General features: G+C 39.8%; 1 pseudogene; it reads left to right on the forward strand.

Annotated features, from left to right (window-relative positions):
* Positions 1–526: 526 nt before the first annotated feature.
* LOC116020188 lies at positions 527–6,742 on the forward strand (annotated as a pseudogene).
* Positions 6,743–23,828: the final 17,086 nt, after the last annotated feature.

Here is a 23,828-nt window from a genome sequence, read left to right on the forward strand (position 1 = left end):
TATAATTGGCATCGTAATGTCAGCACCTGACACCAATTTTAGGTATATCATAGTTGGTTGTACCCAGACACCTGGTAGTATTGGTACCATAAAAAAATCACACACACACATATATAAACCCTAAATAATAAATAATAAATACTGAAAAAGGACATTCTTATATGTCTAAATCCTTTAAAGGAATCCGGACTTCTCCTTTCTTATTATAGCAATGTTCTGACATAGATTCGACAGCACTAAAATGGTTGGCTTAAACCACAAGTAACTCTTCTGTTCATTTTCCATCTTTGGTTCTTCTTAACTTTTGGATTTCTAAAGAAATGAAATGTAGTAATGGTTTACCTAAAAGTTCATTATTTTCTTTTGCTAGACAGAAATTAGTAGGGTATATTATTCAGTGTTTGATAAGTGAAAAATTAATCTTTTTAGGCATTAAATCTCAAATTGTACTAAAATGATGCCTTTTTGGTTTTATTTTTATTTTTGAGCAATTGATATATTGCACTGATGTGTCTTGAATGGGAGAATGGAAGGGCTTATGGTGGAAAAACATGTTAAGTACATTATATCAGTTGAAAAGGTCAGAATTATTTATATTATTTTTGTGATTAATAGCAATTTGTTTGTTATTAATGAATTCTGTGTAAATGGTTTCACCTAATCACATAAACACAATAGCTTTTTCTATATCAAATAAAGAAACTTGAACGGGAAAGCAAAGTTGGTGGGCTTAAAGTCTTAAACTCAAGATTTGTTGTACAAGTTAACTCTTGATTTACTTATCATATTTTTTGAGATAATGGTCAAATAAACTTTCAAACTATTTTTAAAACAATGCAATTGGACCTCGGATTGAAAAAAGCTTCAAATATGCATCTTGCAAAAGAAAATGCAATTGAGCCCTTTTGACCTTTAATTGCAGGTAAAAGTGAGGTTGTTGCTAACATGGACTCCATGTCATGCCACTTCATACTTACACAATATACTTAAAACTTATGTGGCATCTTATCATCACCCATCCCCTCCTACCTCCAAGTCTTCCTCTCTTTGTCCAAAAGGATTTGGATGAGGAGAGGAATTAAATTGTATATTTGTAATTCCTCTCCTTGTCTAGATTCTTCGTTCTGGACAAAGAGATATAAACCATCAACCTATTTAGCCAATAGAAGTTATCATTCATGGTAGGTGCATTTGGCATGTTAATTACCATGTTAAAGTATGGTTATTTTGAATGTTGTTGAATGATATGTCATTAAAATAGCCTTATATTTGTACTCATTTATGTTTGTTTTTTGCTCAAATGTTAGGTAAAGGAAGGTGGAACAATGCTTAATTTAGCGTATCTAGATTGAAGGAAGAAATTAAATGATCGAGTAATGAGCAAACAAGCATGAAAAGATGCTAATCTTGGGAGAAAATGAGGCTTTAAAGCATAAGGAAACACTAGAGGGCACACCGGGGAACGAAGGAGCAAAACAATAGTGTGAAGGTCATCTAGAAGAACTCACACTGAGACTCACACCGTGCGTCTCAGCGTGAGTATGCTGATCAGAATTTGATCTTGAGCCTCACGATGGCACTCACCGTGAGTGTCGTGAGTCTCAATGATTAGCTTCTGATCATTGAGACTCACGGTGGGACTCGCACGGTGTGAGTCTCACTGTGACTTCCCGTCCAGAATGCTGCACGGCGCGAACTTCAGACTATAAATACTCTTGGGTGGTTATTTTGTAGATACTTTTGAATTTCTAAATTCTCTCTCTAGATTTTTTCTCTAGGAAACCTTCCTAAAACTTTTCCACATTTGTAATCCACCATCTAATGGAAGATTTAGAGGAAGATTAATCCTTGTAATTGCAAATTCAACATCAGTTTCTAGATTTCCTTTGTCAATTGCTATCAAGTTAAGTTCTATATTTAATATTTTTGCATCTTATATATATTGTAGTTATGAATTCCATGCTATTTACTTCAATTGCTTCTAGTTTTATATTTTAGGTATGAGTAGTTAAACATATCTAGGGATTTGAATTGAATTTCCTTGAGTATGGATCCCAATATGAATTGAACTGCATAAATTAAGTTTTGTATTGTTTTCATGTGCCAAAGACCTTGTGGTTTAGTGGCACTTAGTGTCTCGGTTTACACTCCCACATGGACGATGGGAGTGGGTTCAAGTCTTGGACGATGGGAGTGGGTTCAAGTCTTAGTGGAGGCAACTGTAAGTAAATTTTATTAAATCTCTATTTCATATATTGTCTATTAATTCACTTGTTCTCATTACTAATTATTTGAACATCCACTGATTACTTAAATTCCCTCTCTATTTGTCTATTAATTCACTTGTTCTCATTACTGATTATTTGAACATCCCCTGATTACTTAAATTCTCTCATCCCCTGATTACTTAAATTCCCTCTCTATTTCATATATTGTCTATCATCCCTTGATTACTTAAATTTCCCTCTCTATTTCATATATTGTCTATCATCCCCTGATTACTTAAATTCCCTTTCTATTTCATATATTGTCTATTAATTTAAGCCATTTCTTGAGGACGATACTCTTATTTTTTATATCACCTGCTAAAACCAACTTTTATTGAATTTTTGCAGATGTATTTTTCATTTGGTAGATATTTATGACTATAAACTATAGTTGTAATCTTTATGAAAGTTATTCTGTCATACCTTCAGAAGAAAGATGATTTTGAATCTGGACCATCTTAGATTAAATGGACCATACTGGGGATTGACAACTCTTGATATTCTAGGGAAGCTTGATGTAGTGGATCAAGATGAGGTCATTCCTTGGTTAATGCAGTGTCGACATGAATCTGGTTTGTGTTCCTATACTAAGTTTTTATTGTTTACTGTCTAAATTTTGTCATGTTGGTATAATCAGATAGATGTCCAACTCTGTTAAAAATCTTTTACTCTTTGTTGCACTGATCTTCACCCTTTTGGAGGTGATGTGGACTTATGCAAATAGTTTAGTACTTAACTTAGAGTCGTGGGCTAGAATTGTGAAAACAGCCAGTGTGTTTCAAATAGGAGCTGCCTACATGTCACCTCTTTATGCTTCGTAGGCTCTACTTTCTAGTAGCCCCAAGAATTGGGTTTTTTCTTTTCCTTGGACCTAGGGTTAGCTTATTCATTCTGTTACATGTGATTACCAACTAACCGATAATGCCTAACATCTGGCTACATTAATATTGAATTTGCAATTTAACTTATATTATAACTTCATAACTTGTGTTTATCTATACAGGTGGATTTTGTGATAACATTGAACATGACCCACACATCTTGTATACCCTTAGTGCCATCCAAGTTTTAGGGCTATTTAATAAACTTAATGCTCTTGACATTGACAAGGTCACAAACTGTATCTTTCAAAAGGGAATCTTGATATTTTGACAATCCAGTTTTAACGCTATTTGATAAACATAATGTTCTTGACATTGACAAGGTCTCAAACTGTATTTAAAAGGGAATCTTGATATTTTGACAATTTATAATTGCATTTTAGTGTCACTCAACACATGTTATCCACTTTGGCCATAAGGATATGCATTCTATATATAGTAATCCAATTTTACAAGAACAAGAAAAATAAAATAGAATTCATCGACCGTCTAAAGATGACTTGATTTATTAATTGAAACTGCAAAATGGTAAGGATGTCATGCTTAAATTTTAGGGAGTTGAACTTGAATATATATATGAACTTGAAATGGTAAAGATATGGTGAAATGTGGGGTGAAATCGATACCCGGTAATTGTCTGCACTTTGAAACCTTATGGATTCTTTATTTTTGCTTCATAGTTTCCTTGTTCACTTACACATAGACCATGTTTTACATGTTATTCGTGTTTCTTTTAACAATACTGTTATAACATAGTGTCATTCTTTCTTTAGGTTCTCTTACATTGCAATATAAGTTCTGTTGCACTTTTGAAACGATTGGATAAAATCAATGTTGAAAAAGCAGTACAGTACATATTAAGTTGCAAGAATGTGGATGGTGGATTTGGTTGCACACCTGGGGCAGAATCTCATGTCAGACAAAGTATGCTGCATAATATTGTACATTAATTTTATACCAAATGTTCTTACATGTTTCTTGACATAGAAGAGAGAGATCTACTTAAATATACCTTGGTAAGTCATTATTCAACCATTTTGCATTGATGATGGATTCATGGAATTTATTTAGTACAATCAACATACTAGCTATTCATGCATGTAATCATAGTTTTTGCAACACAAAACTCTATTAATTGGCGTTATCCATGCTTCTTCTTGTTGCCACTTCCGCTAGAAATGAATTATTGATTTGATCGTCTCATGATGTGCTTCACTGCAATTTCCTTGGTGGAGTGCACCTTCCAAAACATAACCAAATCATCCTTACTAAAAAAGATAATGATAATAGAAATAGTTCCTTATATGTGTTAAATATATATTGTAAATTAGGTGTACCGTTTCATCAATGTCTAATGCGCGATTCTAATTAATTGATCAACATTCATGTTAGATTTTATATTGTAATTTTTAAAAACAACCATCAAATTAAAGCGAACTATTATTGCGAAATCCAATCACGAATACAATGAGAGATATCTGCGTCCCACACTTCCCGACCAGTATACGAGCAAGAAGCTTTGGCCAGAGAGTGAGCAATCACGTTGGCTTTTATATTGTATTTTTTAATACATTCTAACACATTCATAGTATATGTTTAACAATTATGTCAATTTTGATTGGTATAGGGTTGAAACCTAAGACCTTCCTTATGAAAATCAATGAATAAGTTAAAAATAATAAATAGTTAATAGAAATTATTAACAAAATATTTTGTTACTAAAGTTTACACTGACAGAATGAGGAAGTATTTAGGAAAAGTAAATGATCTAATAGAAGGTAAATTAGGAAAAATAATATAAAAAAATACTAAAATAAAAATAATAAATAACTAACGGAATATTATGTTACTAAAGTTTACCGTGACGGAATGCAGGAATAGAAGGTAAATTAGAAAAAATTAAAAAATACTAAAATTAAAATAATATGAACCATTCATTTTAACAAACAATTACACCAATATTTTTTAGTTTCCATTAGGGGCCTAACTATATTTCCTCTTATTATGTTTGTATTATGTTTGTATATATTTGTATGTAGATTGTAAATGTGGGTGTAGATGTAAATTATTAGACAAGATTTAAGATATTGTAAGAGAGATATTTTATTTGATGAATTATTTAAAATAAATCTTGTTTTTATTTCTACTCGTATTTTCACCCGTGCGATGCACGGAATGGATTTATTATAATATATTAAGAATATTTGGATCGATATATAATTATATAAGTTATAACATTAAATATTATATAGTGCAATTGAAGATATGTTTTCGATCGATTATGTTTTCTGATGTTATCCTTGTTTGAATTCCAGCAAATAATTGCTTAATTAATAGCTGATGTGTAGATGTACGCATGCGGTGCTGGAACTTTAGAGATTTTATATATCATTGTTTAGGATTTTTATAAATTGGGCAAATATGTTCGTTCTCTAGTAACTGAGTTATAGGAATCAATTGTTATTCTAATTCATATGTATGGAAGATATATTTTTGTGTAAATATATAGCAATTTTTTCATCTTGGAAAAAACATAATATCACCGGTTGTATTTACACATTATTGAAAACCTCTTTGTAGACAACATTGGTAGTAACAACACAATCTTGTCCATCCTGGTCTATAATTAATTAACACTTTTAGGCTATCAGAATGGTTGACTCGGGAGAAAGTCATGTACAATTGACTGTGATTAAAAATTATTTTTTTCAGCAATAACCCAACGTCAGTTAGTGTTCGGCCCTGGCTTTTGTTGATAGTCATGGCATATGCAAGCATCAATGGAAATTATTTATGTTGGAACTTGAAGGACAATCTCGTATCAGAAAGAGTGAGAAACATTCGTCAAACCTTCCGACCATCAAGATGCCTTTCCTTTTCCCTTCCGCTGGCATCCGAGCTTTTATCGCTTGGATGGGAAGCCCAATTTCGTGCCAGGCTCATCCCTAGAACTCGCTTTAGTGGCAATGAAGGGCCAACTCGTCCCTATCGACACATGGACCTACCTAAAGGCTTTAGGTCGGGCTAACTTTCTTCAAGAAGGCGTAGCCCAGGCAGGTCGCCTCTTCTAGCTTTCTCTGTACTCGCATCTCTTTGTTCTCTTTATCCCCGTGTAAGTGGCCTAACACTTGAGTTTCATTTTCAGCCGACGACGAGTGTGGTGAGCTTATCTGCCGAAATACCCTCGCTTGGCTCGAAGACAGGTACGACTCCTCAGACGACGCAGACGAAGAGCTGGAAGGTGTCATCGAGGTTTCTTCTTCGGACTCTGAAGCTTCGACCGCTCATATGGAATCTCGTCATGCTGCCCTCCGAGCCCGTCACCAGGGCAAAGCTATCATTGCTGAAAAGGCAAAGGGTAAGGCTGTAGGTGCAACCCCTGACCTGACCCTCGTTGCACGGCTTCCTCCAACTGGCTTAGTCATTGGCACTAGTCTCACCTCGGTTGCCTTAGCTGCTGCTCACCAACCACGTCTGCGTAAGTGGAACTCTGACTCCTCCACTCCGGCCGCTGCTAAAATGGCGAGACGTCCATCAGACGCCGCTCTCGAGGATGCTGCTACCGCGGCCAAGACCTTATTTTTCGCCGGCTAGGGCAAATGATCTCTACCTCCGACCTTCAGGCTATGGAGGGCGCCAGTCCTTCCTACCTTCTACAGTCGGCCGCATATTACAGCTTCCATGTAATGATTACTCGTACTTGTTCTTTTCCCTACTTCTCAGTTTTAATCACCCTTTATGATATTTTCCAAGCGCAACTTTTCCAGGCCGGTCTTAACGACGCCATAAAGGGACTGTCTAAGGACTCTAAGCTTTTGAAGTCCGCAAAGGTGACTCATTCCAAGGAGGTGAAGGCCCTCAAGTCCGACCTAACTACGTTGGGCACCAACTGGCTATGGCGCAAGAAGGTTGGGCGAAGGCGACTGAGGCGCTGAAATCGGCCCGGGAGGATGCACTGAGGCCTAAGGGCTTTCAAGCAGTTAAGGGATTTCCATGAGGAGGGCATGGCTCATGCCAACATGCACGCTTAGACAATCGTGGACCAGTGGCTAGAGGGCAAGGTCGGGAAGCAATACTTGCTCGACCTTGGCGAGACAGACTACGGCATGGGATATCGGATGCTCAGAAGGAAATATTTAGGCTTCTCAAGGCTCGGGATGCGACCTTCTCTCCTACCAGTTGGGGCCTTCTAAACTCAGTTACCCCCGATGATAACCAGGGAGCCGAGGATGCTACTCTAAACGCTTCGATGGATATACTTGGCGGTGAGATTCCAATGAACAATGCATACTTGGAGTTGGCTGCCAACGTGGATTTCGTTGCTGGGAAGGACCGAGTTTCTATTCTAACTCTGACCGAGGTCGGCCGAAGTGACGCGACTGTCACCGGCGAAGAGGAGGACTGTGACACCCCAACCTTACATAAGCTGAGATAGATAAAAACTCAACACAACAGCTGACTATCTCAACCAACAACAGAACATAGCGGAAGCGAATTTAAAACCTAAGGGCGTCATGCCACATCTAGGTAAGATAACACGGCCTAGATGCACAGGCTAACCATAAAAACTGAACTGTATAAACGATAATCCTTAAGTCAAGTCTCAAAACATCCAAACACTAGTCAAGAGTTTATAAAGAAATCTCAAATGGCTCACAGGCCAAAGCATAAATCTAAAACATAACCACTATCTAAGCCTCCTCATACGGGTGTATCTCTATCGCGCTCACGCAAAGACTTTAAGGCAAACCTGGAAAACACACAAAGAACCATTAGCAAAAGACTGCTAAGTAACCACCATTCACACCCGCAAGGAAGTATAGATATACATATAAGTTTGTAAATAGGTTTACACACCCATATAGAATATAAACACCAACAAACTGTTCAATAGTTCAAAACGGATACTCAACAAGGATAAACTGAACGAATCATAAACCAAGACTCATCCAAACAAGCCAATATTCATCAGCGAGAGTACAAGGCAACAACCAATCCATAAACGAGATACCAACTGAACAACAATCATAAGGAAACCAATCAAACATAATCGAGAACCATAGGGTATCAATCGAATATACACAAGGAACCCATGAACACATAAACCAAGAAAGAACTCCCAATTCCAATCTCCAAACCTCATACCAATTCACCATACCAAACCCAACCACAGTCGGAGGTCAAAACACAGAAATCTGGTACGCAGGGGTGATGAACCCAATCACAGGGACCGAAGTCCAATCACAGGGACCGTAGTCCAATCACAGGGNTCATATGGAATCTCGTCATGCTGCCCTCCGAGCCCGTCACCAGGGCAAAGCTATCATTGCTGAAAAGGCAAAGGGTAAGGCTGTAGGTGCAACCCCTGACCTGACCCTCGTTGCACGGCTTCCTCCAACTGGCTTAGTCATTGGCACTAGTCTCACCTCGGTTGCCTTAGCTGCTGCTCACCAACCACGTCTGCGTAAGTGGAACTCTGACTCCTCCACTCCGGCCGCTGCTAAAATGGCGAGACGTCCATCAGACGCCGCTCTCGAGGATGCTGCTACCGCGGCCAAGACCTTATTTTTCGCCGGCTAGGGCAAATGATCTCTACCTCCGACCTTCAGGCTATGGAGGGCGCCAGTCCTTCCTACCTTCTACAGTCGGCCGCATATTACAGCTTCCATGTAATGATTACTCGTACTTGTTCTTTTCCCTACTTCTCAGTTTTAATCACCCTTTATGATATTTTCCAAGCGCAACTTTTCCAGGCCGGTCTTAACGACGCCATAAAGGGACTGTCTAAGGACTCTAAGCTTTTGAAGTCCGCAAAGGTGACTCATTCCAAGGAGGTGAAGGCCCTCAAGTCCGACCTAACTACGTTGGGCACCAACTGGCTATGGCGCAAGAAGGTTGGGCGAAGGCGACTGAGGCGCTGAAATCGGCCCGGGAGGATGCACTGAGGCCTAAGGGCTTTCAAGCAGTTAAGGGATTTCCATGAGGAGGGCATGGCTCATGCCAACATGCACGCTTAGACAATCGTGGACCAGTGGCTAGAGGGCAAGGTCGGGAAGCAATACTTGCTCGACCTTGGCGAGACAGACTACGGCATGGGATATCGGATGCTCAGAAGGAAATATTTAGGCTTCTCAAGGCTCGGGATGCGACCTTCTCTCCTACCAGTTGGGGCCTTCTAAACTCAGTTACCCCCGATGATAACCAGGGAGCCGAGGATGCTACTCTAAACGCTTCGATGGATATACTTGGCGGTGAGATTCCAATGAACAATGCATACTTGGAGTTGGCTGCCAACGTGGATTTCGTTGCTGGGAAGGACCGAGTTTCTATTCTAACTCTGACCGAGGTCGGCCGAAGTGACGCGACTGTCACCGGCGAAGAGGAGGACTGTGACACCCCAACCTTACATAAGCTGAGATAGATAAAAACTCAACACAACAGCTGACTATCTCAACCAACAACAGAACATAGCGGAAGCGAATTTAAAACCTAAGGGCGTCATGCCACATCTAGGTAAGATAACACGGCCTAGATGCACAGGCTAACCATAAAAACTGAACTGTATAAACGATAATCCTTAAGTCAAGTCTCAAAACATCCAAACACTAGTCAAGAGTTTATAAAGAAATCTCAAATGGCTCACAGGCCAAAGCATAAATCTAAAACATAACCACTATCTAAGCCTCCTCATACGGGTGTATCTCTATCGCGCTCACGCAAAGACTTTAAGGCAAACCTGGAAAACACACAAAGAACCATTAGCAAAAGACTGCTAAGTAACCACCATTCACACCCGCAAGGAAGTATAGATATACATATAAGTTTGTAAATAGGTTTACACACCCATATAGAATATAAACACCAACAAACTGTTCAATAGTTCAAAACGGATACTCAACAAGGATAAACTGAACGAATCATAAACCAAGACTCATCCAAACAAGCCAATATTCATCAGCGAGAGTACAAGGCAACAACCAATCCATAAACGAGATACCAACTGAACAACAATCATAAGGAAACCAATCAAACATAATCGAGAACCATAGGGTATCAATCGAATATACACAAGGAACCCATGAACACATAAACCAAGAAAGAACTCCCAATTCCAATCTCCAAACCTCATACCAATTCACCATACCAAACCCAACCACAGTCGGAGGTCAAAACACAGAAATCTGGTACGCAGGGGTGATGAACCCAATCACAGGGATCGAAGTCCAATCACAGGGACCGTAGTCCAATCACAGGGACCTAAGTCCAATCGCAGGGGTAATCAACCCAAATACAATCCATAGTAGCACAGCTATATCACCCATCAACCTCCAAAAGATACCAAGGAACCACCACCTCATACTCATACCCAACTCAGCCCAAAACAACCAAACAAAGTGTTCATCTCATCTATGAACACAAACAAACTCCCAGGTAAATGAATATCAAGAATTAATAGATCAAGAGTACAAGAATGGGAAACCAAAGACATGAATCGATCTCCAAAATATGGTAGTAAATACCCAACAAAAGGCATGAATAAATACTCCAAAGACATGGTAAATTACCCAACAAAACATTCCAACAATATTCAGAACAAAAGGGGAAACAATCAGACAACAACAACCAAAACAGTCTCTGGAAGCAAATTCCCAGAGACCTTGCGGAACACTTCAACGGAACACCGTCCTCCGCCGCACTCCTCCGCAAGAAGGAGGCGGACTGCCTCAACGGAACACCACTCTCCGTTCAACCCAACCGCCTTGGCCTTGCGGAACTCCCCGGCGGGTTACATTGTGCCGCCGAGGACCTCCGTAAGGTCACCTCCAACCCCAGTTCCAGAACATCAACAGCAGACACGAAAGAGGTATTTCCAGAGAGCAAAATCAGACCCAATACACCAACATTTCATCCAATTTAGAGGCCAAAGACATGGAAATCCAAACCATCAATGATCATACAACACTAATCAAAAGATCAAGATGAAATCCAACAAATAGATCCAACAACCTAGGCTAATCACAAAGAATTTTCAGGAATTCCCACACCCAGAACATCATATAGAATAGGAGTGAATAAAAATAGTTTTGATGGACATAGTGGTTACCTCAAAGAGCTTTTTCCTAATCCAACAAGCCTCAAGCAAGCTCACAAAGCCCCACCTTCTTGATGATCATCTTTTACCCAAAGAACCCCAAAAGAACATTTATAAGAATATGCAAAAGACTAACCAAACCACAAAATGCAAGGTAGATTCTAGGCTAGATGCACTTACCCACTCCTAGACAAGCATAAAAGAGCAATCTTGACTTGGAAACTTGTAGGGAAATGAAGATCAATTTTTGGATGCAAGAATGGTGAAAATGGCGTGAGAGTGTCGGGAGGGAGGAAGAGGAGTGAACGCTTTTAGGGTATTTTGATCATCAAATATATATACGAAGAATACATACAATATTTAGGGTGTAAGACTTTAATATGAGATGGGCTTAAGTACATATTATAATGGCTTACAAGAAGTAAATATATGTCCAAGACTAGTAAGTTGGGCTAAATGAATTCACCCCTTACAATTAATTATAAGAATTAGAATAAGGAAGCCCATAAAATTGTCTTAGGAACAATATATATACATTATATAATATAAGATCAATAAATTGGGCTTGTAGGAATATTTAATTGCAAAGATTGTAAGGATCCAAATTGAATAAAATCCCTTACAAGAATAAATTCAATTAGTTGGGCTCTTGATTAGAATAATCAAATTAGGCTCAAGAATATATATATATATGTATATATATTAAACTGAAAGAATTAGCCCAATTGGAATTAATTAAATTACCCAAGGAATTAATTATCGGTAGTAAGGCTTGAACGAATTTTCGGGGTGTTACACTCTACCCCCCTTAAAAGGAGCTTCGTCCCCGAAGCTCGAAGCTAACGGGAACTTGAAACAGAACGATTCAAAGAGAACAAGGGATTCAACGAAAGATTGAAAAGAAAACGATTGCTCAACTAATCCTAAACTCAAGAACACACTAACATGCAACTAAACTCAAGAACTTACTAACTTCTAACATTCTAAACTTATAACTTACCCAACCCAAAACTAGCATGCAAGAACTAAACTAGCTACTTACTTAGGTAAAAAGGATTCCTATCAAAGATCTAACATATGCACGGAAGCTATCAACCTTGTTGGCTTCTCTTCGTAAGATAGAGCATCTTCGAACGTTACGACTTCCAGGTGGATATCACGAAGCGCATCATGTACATATATCTTCAGCAGCAAACGTGAAACGCATCACGCATCTAGTCTAACTTGGTCGGCATACGACTCCTATTGATCATGGGCAGCTTTCACTCTTTCGTGAACCAACTCAACTTTTCCGATGACACATGTAGACGCTACGATCTTAGGGTCACTTGATTTACCAAATCTTCCCAACTGAACGAGCTGCTACACTTCTTTGCTTTAACCTTTTGTCAGCTTAGGCGAACTCCATTTTCTTGAAAGATCCAACTCAGAACCATTCCATAAGGATAATTCATATTGGGGACAGAAGGTTAAAACTAGTACGGTAGTATATGGAGGAAAACATTTATAGAAGGCATGCTCATTAAGAAAAACGTTGATCCAACACGGAAATAGATTGAAATGTTTAGGGTTTAAGATTCAAGGACAACGTAGGTTAAGATTAGAATCAAAGGTTACCAAGGTTACAACTTAGGAAATAAGGTTGTCACCTTGCACAAGATATTTTCAAGAAGCAAACAATACTAACGTTTGAAAGATAAAAGAGATTTTACAACCGAGGAAATATCTAGTTCTTTCATCAAGGAAAATGAAAAGAACTCGGATTTGAGAAAAGATAGGAACGAGATTGAAAACGCGGAAAGAGTTTTACAACGATAGGGTATCTAGCTTATTCAAGGAAAAGGAGGGAATCAGGTTCCAAGAAGAATTAGGAATGAGGTTTGAAAAGACATAAATGATTTTCAACGATAGGGTATGCAATTTTCCAAAGGAAAGAAAGAAATTCAATCTTGAAAGGAGGTAAGGATGAGACTTAAGATAAACTGAAGGGACGTCTCAACGAAAGGATATACAGTTTCCAAGGGAACGAGAGAAATTCGGTTTCAAGGGACGATAGCAATGAGGTCTAGAATCAATAGGAGGGATGTTTCAGCAAAAGGCATTTGGAGTCTCAAGAAATAAAGAAGAATTTAGTTTCCCACAAGAGATGTGAATAATGATTAGAACATATAGAAGGGATTTCTCAACAAAAGGATAATTGGGATTTCAAGGATGAAAGAGGAATTCAGATTTAAGAAGAATAAGGAGTTTCTCAACTCTAAGCGGTTTCCACAGCTTGACGATTTGACCATGATACTCTGACCGATTGACGGATCTTGACCTTGCTTCCTACGCAACGTGGGTCTACAGTTCGGATAAGCTCTACTTCGTAAGGTACGACACGCACAACCTTTGCCACCCCAGGAGAAGTCGAAGGCGATGGATTGTTAAAGACTGATTGGTGCAGAACGAGGGATTCCTGAGGAAGCTTCATGAAAAGGTAGGTTCAACTAGGGAGGTATCGCCTGATCTTGAAAGGAGATTCGCCTATGATTACTGATGATCTTGAAAACCAGGTTTACTTTCTTGTACTTTGAAACATCGAGGTCCTAAAGCCGACGTAACGCGTGCATCTTCTTTAGCATTAAGAATTCTTGCTCTTTTGATCGTTCAGGGTCTTTCGAGGAGTCCTTCATTTACTCGATTGGCAACCTTCGTTGTAAGGTGGTTCGGTCAAATCTTGGTGTTCTTCTTGCGATTCTTGCAGGTCAATAGCACGAACACATATCAACCCATTTTTCCACTCTTCATTGGTTCTTCTTGTTGGTCATCCGAAGTAGTGGAACGCAGCTCTCAACTTTAATCTTTGTGTTTAGCGCGATCAAGGGCGCCTTTGCTTACTTGCTCGGTAGATTAAGTCTTCTACGGAACTCCATTAGCACTACGGGCCAACTCCACTTAGGAAAATTCGGGGATTGAGCTAGCCTTTAGGTTCACTTCGGTTGGTCTTGATATGCGGTTGATTCGGTCGTTTACTATCTTGCTTAGTTTATTCCTTTATTTATTTCTTGCCACCGAGGTTCCTTCCTTAGAGTGCTTGCACGAGACTCCTTATGGCCGACCTGAAAGCTCCTACTTGGCGTGCTTTAACTCTTCCTTGACGCGTCGGCATTTGCTCGTGCCGATCCCTCATAGCCGAGAGTCTTCGAGTCTTCAATCTTCGAGCTCCTATTGNTGCTCATTAAGAAAAACGTTGATCCAACAAGGAAAAAGAATGAAAGGTTTAGGGTTCAAGATTCAAGGACAACGTAGGTTAAGATTAGAATCAAAGGTTACCAAGGTTACAACTTAGGAAATAAGGTTGTCACCTTGCACAAGATATTTTCAAGAAGCAAACAATACTAACGTTTGAAAGATAAAAGAGATTTTACAACCGAGGAAATATCTAGTTCTTTCATCAAGGAAAATGAAAAGAACTCGGATTTGAGAAAAGATAGGAACGAGATTGAAAACGCGGAAAGAGTTTTACAACGATAGGGTATCTAGCTTATTCAAGGAAAAGGAGGGAATCAGGTTCCAAGAAGAATTAGGAATGAGGTTTGAAAAGACATAAATGATTTTCAACGATAGGGTATGCAATTTTCCAAAGGAAAGAAAGAAATTCAATCTTGAAAGGAGGTAAGGATGAGACTTAAGATAAACTGAAGGGACGTCTCAACGAAAGGATATACAGTTTCCAAGGGAACGAGAGAAATTCGGTTTCAAGGGACGATAGCAATGAGGTCTAGAATCAATAGGAGGGATGTTTCAGCAAAAGGCATTTGGAGTCTCAAGAAATAAAGAAGAATTTAGTTTCCCACAAGAGATGTGAATAATGATTAGAACATATAGAAGGGATTTCTCAACAAAAGGATAATTGGGATTTCAAGGATGAAAGAGGAATTCAGATTTAAGAAGAATAAGGAGTTTCTCAACTCTAAGCGGTTTCCACAGCTTGACGATTTGACCATGATACTCTGACCGATTGACGGATCTTGACCTTGCTTCCTACGCAACGTGGGTCTACAGTTCGGATAAGCTCTACTTCGTAAGGTACGACACGCACAACCTTTGCCACCCCAGGAGAAGTCGAAGGCGATGGATTGTTAAAGACTGATTGGTGCAGAACGAGGGATTCCTGAGGAAGCTTCATGAAAAGGTAGGTTCAACTAGGGAGGTATCGCCTGATCTTGAAAGGAGATTCGCCTATGATTACTGATGATCTTGAAAACCAGGTTTACTTTCTTGTACTTTGAAACATCGAGGTCCTAAAGCCGACGTAACGCGTGCATCTTCTTTAGCATTAAGAATTCTTGCTCTTTTGATCGTTCAGGGTCTTTCGAGGAGTCCTTCATTTACTCGATTGGCAACCTTCGTTGTAAGGTGGTTCGGTCAAATCTTGGTGTTCTTCTTGCGATTCTTGCAGGTCAATAGCACGAACACATATCAACCCATTTTTCCACTCTTCATTGGTTCTTCTTGTTGGTCATCCGAAGTAGTGGAACGCAGCTCTCAACTTTAATCTTTGTGTTTAGCGCGATCAAGGGCGCCTTTGCTTACTTGCTCGGTAGATTAAGTCTTCTACGGAACTCCATTAGCACTACGGGCCAACTCCACTTAGGAAAATTCGGGGATTGAGCTAGCCTTTAGGTTCACTTCGGTTGGTCTTGATATGCGGTTGATTCGGTCGTTTACTATCTTGCTTAGTTTATTCCTTTATTTATTTCTTGCCACCGAGGTTCCTTCCTTAGAGTGCTTGCACGAGACTCCTTATGGCCGACCTGAAAGCTCCTACTTGGCGTGCTTTAACTCTTCCTTGACGCGTCGGCATTTGCTCGTGCCGATCCCTCATAGCCGAGAGTCTTCGAGTCTTCAATCTTCGAGCTCCTATTGCTTTCTTCGTCTTCTTATCGCACTTCAGCTGCACGAACTTGTTCTTCAAGTCTTGAGGTGAACGAAGATCTTGCCGACGACGCTTCACACGTGAAGACGCCATTCCCAAAGAACGTAGATTGCTGTCGATGACTCCAAGCTGCGAGTGGATTAGTCTTCTTTGACGAGCCGCCCGATCTTCTGATTGCTTAGACGCATACGGTGCTATCCATCGTTCCGCATCAACTAACTACTTATTCCTAATCTAAGGCAGGCTCCTAGGCAAAACTAAAACGAAGCAACTTAACCAAAAGCGATTAAGACTTACCGAGTAGATGAGCCGCAAGCTGCAGACAACAAGGTTAACAAAGCACAAATAACATAAACAAACAAGGCGTGTCCTCACCGCGCATCCTAGAATTCACACATCCTAGGATNGCCTCAACGGAACACCACTCTCCGTTCAACCCAACCGCCTTGGCCTTGCGGAACTCCCCGGCGGGTTACATTGTGCCGCCGAGGACCTCCGTAAGGTCACCTCCAACCCCAGTTCCAGAACATCAACAGCAGACACGAAAGAGGTATTTCCAGAGAGCAAAATCAGACCCAATACACCAACATTTCATCCAATTTAGAGGCCAAAGACATGGAAATCCAAACCATCAATGATCATACAACACTAATCAAAAGATCAAGATGAAATCCAACAAATAGATCCAACAAAATAGGCTAATCACAAAGAATTTTCAGGATTTCCAACACCAAGAACATCATATAGAATAGGAGTGAATAAAAATAGTTTTGATGGACATAGTGGTTACCTCAAAGAGCTTTTTCCTAATCCAACAAGCCTCAAGCAAGCTCACAAAGCCCCACCTTCTTGATGATCATCTTTTACCCAAAGAACCCAAAAGAACATTTATAAGAATATGCAAAAGACTAACCAAACCACAAAATGCAAGGTAGATTCTAGGCTAGATGCACTTACCCACTCCTAGACAAGCATAAAAGAGCAATCTTGACTTGGAAACTTGTAGGGAAATGAAGATCAATTTTTGGATGCAAGAATGGTGAAAATGGCGTGAGAGTGTAGGGAGGGAGGAAGAGGAGTGAAAGCTTTTAGGGTATTTTGATCATCAAATATATATACTAAGAATACATACAATATTTAGGGTGTAAGACTTTAATATGAGATGGGCTTAAGTACATATTATAATGGCTTACAAGAATTAAATATATGTCCAAGACTAGTAAGTTGGGCTAAATGAATTCACCCCTTACAATTAATTATAAGAATTAGAATAAGGAAGCCCATAAAATTGTCTTAGGAACAATATATATACATTATATAATATAAGATCAATAAATTGGGCTTGTAGGAATATTTAATTGCAAAGATTGTAAAGATCCAAATTGAATAAAATCCCTTACAAGAATAAATTCAATTAATTGGGCTCTTGATTAGAATAATCAAATTAGGCTCAAGAATATATATATATGTATATATATTAAACTGAAAGAATTAGCCCAATTGGAATTAATTAAATTACCCAAGGAATTAATTATCGGTAGTAAGGCTTGAACGAATTTTCGGGGTGTTACAAGGACCCATCTGACGCCTTTTAACTGAATCATCAATGCTCTAGGAGCTCTGAGCGTATCCTACGTAATAGACCATCGGAAGCAGGTATGAGCAGAGTTCCTCAGTAAGAGGCTTGAAGGCTACAACCGACCCTCCTCTTTTTTATTTAGCTTCCCTGTAATAGAAGTAGGGCATTTGTATGATGAATGAACAATTCCCCTTTACTTCACTTTTCTACGTGTTTTACTTTTCTTGAAATTTTTGCTAAGTGTTACGATTGACAAGCCGAGATAATTTTCGCATGATCCGCTTTAACTTGAACCTTTACATAGCCTTTGATGCATGAACATTCAACTTTTAGAATTTCACCAAGTCCCGACTTGAACTTCCAAAGGCTCTTACTCCTTTTCTTCATTTTTCTCTATGTCGGCTTCCCGCCATTTCTCCCTTTACTTCATTTTCTCCTTTTCTTCAACTATGTCAGTTTCCCAACTTTTTGCTCCTTTACTTCATTTTTTCTCTTTTTCTTCAACTATGTTGGTTTCTCGATCTTAGTTTAGTTACGCGCCATTCAAAGGCTGGTGGACCACCAAAATTTTGTCTTTTTAGAACCCGCGCCACTTTAGACTAGCGGACCACCCGACTTTCGTCTTAAAGAACCCACGCCACATTAGGCTGGTGAACCACCCAACTTTCGTGTTTTTAGAACCTGCGACACTTTAGGCTGGCGGACCACCTGACTTTCGTCTTAAAGAACCCGCGCCACTTTAGGCTGACGAACCACCTTTAATTGACACTTAGGAATAACACAAAACGTATATTTTTATTTCTAAAAATAATCGAATAATTATAGGCTTTTCGGCCTGTTACATTAAGCTTTTCAGCTGCTAAGTATAATAGACCTTTCGACCACTAACTAGAGGAGTTGGGGTCTTGCTCTTCAGGTTGTGGTGGAGGTACAGACGGTCCGGGCTCTCATTGTGGTGGAGAATACATTGAAGAATCCAACGGCGAGTACATTTCCGAAAGAGACGGGGAATTGAATGACATCGGAGAAGGAGTGAATCCTGGGGACGTCATTGGCGTGTTAGCGTGATCATCCGCCATCTCCTCATCTACCCTCGTTCGCACTAGTTGTCTCAAGTGAAGTTTTGCGACGTCCTTGGGAGATAAAGGAACTATATGCGCTCTTGGAAGCCGATGTTCGAACCAATTCATTTTCATTTGATTGCCCAGGGAGACGCATAGCCTTGTCACCAAGGGGCCTATGAAGATTGCCCTGGCTGACTCTTGCTGTTGTGCAACAAGCAAGTTCCTACAAATCGCGCTCATGATCACCGAGTTCCCGGTGTCCATACTCCAAAGCATGAACAGCTCCGCCTTTGAGACTCGGTCATATGTCTCAGGCCTTCCTTCCCATGAATGAGCGATTACCTTCCATAAAACCTTTAAATCCTCCCTTACAATCTAAGAGACTCTCACTCTTGATCCTTCCAATTCGACTCCTTGTCTTGCAATCTTCGACCAATATGTTCTCGGTATATCTCTGTCTCCAAAGTCATGCCTTAGTCTCCGGTACCAGTGCTTTGACTGATCTTCCTCATCATAAAATCCAAGGAGAACACCCAAACGGTTGGCCGATATGTTATAGTCCTGGTTGAAGAGTCTAAACTTAATGGTAGGGCTGTAGAGATCTCCAGCTATTCTGTCAACATTCAAGCTAGCAACAAACTCATGCACTAGAGGGATAAAAGTATCCTGTCTCCTGCTTAACAAATTGTTCCAGTATGGCTCTGCAATCAACCTCTCCAGCCCATATTTGCACTCATAATCCTCCAATACTCTCAAGTCTACATATCTCCATTGCACAATAGGGTAGTTTAACAACTGCCTGTACCGACCTAGCATTGTAGCAGTCATTAGTAGAATTTGATTTCCGGTGGATACTTCAAAGTAACGAGTGTTAGTGTCCCTAGCACTGTTTTCATCTGCCGGGGCTTTCCCTCTTTGGAGTCTTTGAGCAATCTGTTGTGCAAGGTCATATGGCGAAGACATCTTTCCTATAACGTGGGTAATCAAAACAACACAAGGAAAAACACTTGCTAATCTTAAATATTAATTATGAACAATATTGCACATATCTAAAGAAAAGATCATAAGAATTCATTACACGCAACCATCATTTTGATATTTATCAACAATTCTATCCTATACATGCAAGAACTAGCTCATACCATTCCATACTCATTTCATAGTCAAAAGGTCAACATTTGGTCAACTTCATCTTCTACCTCTAGACTAGCTCAAGGTTGAAAAATGGAAGCATCATGAAAGTTAAAATTGGACCAACTAACTAGTAGAATATAGCAATGTAGTGCCTATAGAGTAGGAAAGTTTCAAACTTTACCCACCATGCTCACTATATCAACAAAGATCTCATCATGACAAGAGAATACCCAAATCAAGCAATTTCAAGATCTAGATACAAAGAGATGTTAAAACATGAAATTTCTAGCCTATAGAAGCAATGTAGGCTCAATACAAGTCTATCAAGTCATCTCATAACAATATATCTCAAGAAAAATATCATACAAGAAAAACCCATGGAGAGATTCTTCAAAAATAGAACAAGTTCTTCATTAAACAAGTAAATAGCAAAGAAGAGTATGTTCATACCTTAGAAATGACTTAGAATCTTTGAGAAAAGTTGAGAGACTTGGAAGGAAATGCTTAGAAAGTGTATATTTTTAGCTTGGGAGAGTTCTTGCTCGTGGTGGGGAAGAAATGAAGCAAGGAAAGGGTTTTAAACCACTTCGCGCGAAAATTCGCGAAAAGTCTGGTGCCCGTCCATGCACGCTACCACGCGTGGTGGTAGGCGTGGGAGCTCTCTGGTTTATTCCCACGCTTGCTCACACGCATGTGAGCGACGTGGTGGCTCTCTGAAAGTTTTTCACGCCTAGCCACACGCGTGGTGGTGGCGTGGAGATGTGCTGTGCAAATCTTTACCTTGGTATCCCTTTCTTCCTTTGCTAGTGATGATGTTTGTCAATTGATTGCGGGTAACTTATAACTCTCGGGTGTTTAATCTGCACTTGTTAGCTCAACCGAGATTATAGAAACATTATTGAAATAAAACTAAGTAAAACATACTACATAAAACAAGAAAATTTTAAAGAAAAAGTAAGATAACATTGGGACTGCCTCCCAAGTGCGCCATGGTTTTACGTCTCCTGGCCAGACAGGGTGTGGCCTATCCTTCAAGGCACACAGACTTTGGGACCCGACCAAGCGTCACGTGAACCTTAGCTTCAAGGAATGTCCCAAGGTGGGAAACATCCTTGAATACCCACAAGAATAAAGGAAGAACAACATGCAAGGTTGGATGAATGTTAACATTAAACACCCTCCTTAACTCTTCTAGGATGGTGTCTACTTCCTTTCCTTTTTCCTCTCTTTTCCCCCTAAAGATTTTCTCGTTTGTTTCAAACCATATCTCCTCACTCCCTTCCTCAATCTCGAGTGTGGTCAACTCTCTCCACTCAACTCTTTTCATAAGATTAAACGTGAAAGACCGATCATTTCCCACCATCTCTTCCTCACACTCCTTTTTTTCATCACTCCACTCTATTGGGTTAGAAAAATCACTCACACTCTCACACGAATAGAATGAAGCATCATCCCTTTCACTCACCAACTCACTCTCACCCAAGACAAAGAATTCATCTTCTAAAAAATTAAAGCAATCATACTCATATTTAAACAAAAGAGAATCCTTACAATCATTAATCAATATATCAAAATTTTTCATGGAATCATCCTCCCGAAATTTAAAGCAATCATAATCACATATAATGGAAATATTAATGCAAAGGGAGTCATTCACACAAGCGTTAGGGGTGTTTGCAATAATAGCACAAGGATTGTCAAGAAAATTAGCACAAGAAAGATTAGAAATTTTACCATATTTTGGGTCTTCATCTTCCCACACTAGCTCAATGTCATCATCCTCACTTTCCATCTCTAGCTCCTTTTGATTTTCCAATTCGAAAATTGGAACTTCTTCAAGCACCGGGGCATAACAATCCATTTTCTCTTCAACATTCTCCTCTTCCCTAGCATTTTGCGCGTTTTCGACCTCTTGTATAATCCTTGGATGGGATTCCAAAGTGGGGACGTCATTTATGATAGTGGAGTTAGCTCGGGACTCAGTCATTTTCATGAGCTCCTCCATCATAGATAACATCTTCGTTTCAACTTCTTCTAATGGAAGTCCTTCCTCCCGGAGGGTAGCGAGATAGTCTTTCAATTCGCTCTTGATTTCGGCTTTTAGTTTAGCCGTATCCTCCTTGGCCATCCTTGTGAATGCATCAATTTTTGCTTTTAGGACTTCAATTTCATCGGTGGTCGGTGGGATATAATCGCAAGGATTTGTATGGGTATTATATGGGAAAGAGGGTAGTGCTTCAAAGGAATGGGTAGTGTTGTTTTCTTGGTGAATTTGTGATGGATGTGGGTAGTAGGTGTTTAGGTGGGAATTGGGGAATGGATTTGACTCGTGAGTATAGCTTGGGTCGAGTTGTTTCATCATTTGTACAAGCTTACTCTCTATATTTTGGGATATTTCTTTGGAGCTTAATGAGTCAATTTCTTGAATAGACTTGAGGGGATGGGGTACAAGTCTAGAGGGGGGGGGGGACATAAGCAGAGTTCGAGAGATACGAGCATCCAGTTCGAGACATAAGCAGAGTTCGAGAGATAGACCTCTCGATACATGGGGATCAAGACATCAAACAATCGAGACATCAACCTTGGTCTCGATAAACTGACATTTCTCCAAAAGGCTGAATGACGGTCAGGAAGCATGAATAAAGTTTGGAGAAGAAGAATATCATGGAGATAAAATATTAAGGAGGGCCAGAAGTGGATGCCACATCAGAATTCCACAACAAACGGATAGAAGGTGCACTAATCCAAAGTCGGTCTTATTCCCTAAAACGAGGATCAATGGGAATTTAAAAAGAGTAACTTTTACCAAAAGTAGCAAGTGGAGCATGGACTCAAGAAAGTGGATTATGGAATATCCACTACCAAACAAAAGGTTCAAGTTACAAGACCACCACTCCATGAAAAATGCTGAAAAGATGCAAGTCCCATACACAGCATGGGAGACAAATTTCAAACGGAATAATTTTCCCTCCAACGGAATTATTCCTTAACTCTCATATAAAAAGGACGTGAAGACACAAAAAAAAAAAGAAGTTCATTCGAAAATCTTAAGAGGTGTCTGATTCAAACGTTCAAGTGCAAGTGCTCAACTTGGAATATCATCCTGATATTCAAAACAGCGAGAAAAACACATCTTAGTGTTTGAGAGAGTTACAAAGCTTAAACTGCTATACATCTAGAAGGTGACCGAAGCTGCTCTACATCGAAGTTGATTCAACGATAGCTTTTGGTCAGATTGGAGCTTGTTACACTCAACTGTGACAACCAAAGGTCCTTGCTTTGGATTAAGCAAGAAGAGGCGGAGTAACCTGGCAGCTGTCTAGTGAAGATCCTGAGGCTTGAGGCGGCTTGGTGATCAAAGCTCAAGTGCTCGAGAGGTGGAGTAACTGGAAGCGGGGAGAAAAACCTGAGGAGAGGCGGAGTAACCTGGGAGCTGTCTTGTGAAGATCCTGAGGCTTGAGGCGGGCTTGGTGATCAAAGCTCAAGTGCTCGATAGGTGGAGTAACAAGAAGCGGGGCGAAAAACCTGAGGCTTGAGGCGGGCTTCGTGATCAAAGCTCAAGCGCTCGATATTGTACTAAAAAGGGAAGTTTTAGTGCAATCCTTCCAGGGAGTTTCTGGAAGAAGAGTGGACGTAGGCGGGTTGGCCGAACCACTTAAAAATCTCTCTCGCATTTACTTTCTGCTTTATCTCTCGCTAACTCTCGAACTGCACTGCATATAACCGCACCTCTCGAACTAACTCAAACTCGTGCTAACTAAAAGGGGATAACTTTCCGCTGCGCATAAAACTTTGTCTTCATCTTGTGAGGTATCGGAACCTAAACATCCTAAGTCAATACACACGAGAAGTCGAAAAAGATTTGCAAAATCTTATACAAGTCTATTCAC

The sequence above is a fragment of the Ipomoea triloba genome, chromosome 5 (genome assembly GCF_003576645.1).
Source record: "Ipomoea triloba cultivar NCNSP0323 chromosome 5, ASM357664v1".
Taxonomy (NCBI): Eukaryota; Viridiplantae; Streptophyta; class Magnoliopsida; order Solanales; family Convolvulaceae; genus Ipomoea; species Ipomoea triloba.